The sequence below is a fragment of the Mustela nigripes genome, chromosome X (assembly GCF_022355385.1).
Source record: "Mustela nigripes isolate SB6536 chromosome X, MUSNIG.SB6536, whole genome shotgun sequence".
Lineage (NCBI taxonomy): Eukaryota > Metazoa > Chordata > Mammalia > Carnivora > Mustelidae > Mustela > Mustela nigripes.
The window spans coordinates 117739130-117741234 of NC_081575.1; positions in this window are offsets into that span (position 1 = coordinate 117739130).

A 2105-nucleotide genomic window follows, 5' to 3' on the forward strand; every position below is an offset into this window, starting at 1 on the left:
TGAGCCAGGCTGCCTTCCTCCCGAGGTGCAGCGCTTCTGTTCTTTTGAACAGAATCTCACTTTTAATAGTCTGCCCTTGTCATGTTCTCATCCACTACAGATGTGTGTGTGAGAGATGGGCTGTCATCGGAATAAATTATTTCCCCCCAGCCAGCTTGTTTAGGTTCCTTATAAAGCACCAGCTTAGCTCTGTACTACTTGAACTAGGAACTGTTGATCTGGTCCCAAGAACCCCATTCGTGGCCACTGTGTGCTTTGGAAGTTCCCAATCTCTGACTGTTTGAATTCCGCCGTGGTCTGATTGTGCCCGAGCAAACCAAGTCATACCATGTGGTCTGCAGGGCAGCCCCATCACCCCGCACTCCAGACCTACGGAAGCAGGATCTGCTTCTTAACAAGATCCCCCCCAGCGAGTCCCGTGCAGGTGATGGTTTAGGAAGCAGCTGGCTGGAGAAGAATCCAAGAAGCACTAACAGCTTTTGCCATGATGCTGTGTTGCTTGGGTTTCTGCTCAACAGAGTACACGGTAGCATTTGGTTTAGTTACTTATTTTTTATTTCTCTTTTTATTTTTATTTTTTCTATCTTCTATTTTATTATTTTATTTTATCTTCTATTTTTATTTTTATCATTTCTATTTTTTATTTTATTATTCTCTTTTTATTTTTTTTTATATGTCAAAGATGAAATCTTTATTTTTTTCAAATTATTTTTTTAGGGACGTCTGGCTGGCTCAGTCATTAGGCCTCTGCCTTTGGCTCAGGTCATGATCCCAGGGTCCTGGGATCGAGTCCCGCATCGGGCTCCCTGCCCAGCAGGAAGCCTACTTCTCCGTCTCCCACTCCCCCTGCTTGTGTTCCCTCTCTCGCTGTGTCTCTGTCAAATAAACAAATAAAATCTTCAAAAAAATTTTTTTAATTTAAATTCAACGAATTCACTTATAGAGCATTATCGGTTTGGGAGTAGAGGTCAGTGATGCATCAGTCTTACATAACACTCCGAGCTCATCCCATCATGGGCGCTCCTTCAGGTCCCTCACCCAGTGCCATTTGTTTGAAATGAAAATGTCACTTTTCCGCAAGTTTCCTCTATCAGTCATTCAATTATGTGTATATTTGTTATTGAGTGAACACGCTGTTTGCACGGGAGGCTCTGGGGAGACGGAGGGGGCGGGACGTTTCGGCGACTGTCCTCAGTGCGGTCCTGGGGCTGCAGGAAGTGTGCTAAGCTCCAGCCAACGCCGGTCATATCGCCCTAGATAAAGTTCGGGGTGGATTAAAGGAGGTCACAAATGCACTTCTGTTCCTTATATCAGGAGGAGAGAGTTTGTTTACCCTCTTACTTTGACCGTAACTGGATGGAAGTGACGAGCTAGGCCTTCCATTCCCAGGCTTAAGAGAGAAGGGGCCCTGTTCTGCTTTCTCGCTCTGGGAAGCCAGCCTCCACGTAAGGAGTCTGATGACTCTGAGACCGCTCTGCTCAAAGGTCGCCCAAGATAGCTCTGTGGCAAGGAACCCTGAGGAGCCAGCTGTCTAAGTTTAAGGCTTCTCGAACTTTCCATCTTGGCCAGCATGAATACAGCTGAAGCCACAGCCCTGGCTGACCCGCAGAATCACGATCACACCCGAAAATATTGTCGTTGAAGCCATTCATTTGGAGGTGATTTGTCACCTGGCGATAAGCATCTATGACACATGCTCAGACCTGCGCACCAGCCGCCTACTTCCTGTTGCCCACAGGATGGCTCTGCCAAAGCTGCGAGGAGTTTCCTCCCGCTCGAGCGGGGAACAAAACGTAGGAAACGACGAAAGCCGAGAAAGGGAAGACGAGCTGAGAAACAGAAAGTGAGCACGTACGGAAGAAACTCGGGCCTGCTTTGATCTACCCAGCGGTTCCCCGACGCGGCCCCCAGCCACACCGCCACCACTTGTCTTCTCTGCCCATATCGGTGGCAGCGTGACTTACTACAAGTGTGTAAATTGTTAGTGTAAACCTCAGGGAATGTTTACAAGCTGAATGCAGCCGCTGAGTCAGCCCTGAGATGCCCCGGCCTGGCCTCTTCCACTCACCCAACTGTCCCTCAGGGGGACCAGCCTCCTGAGTCCT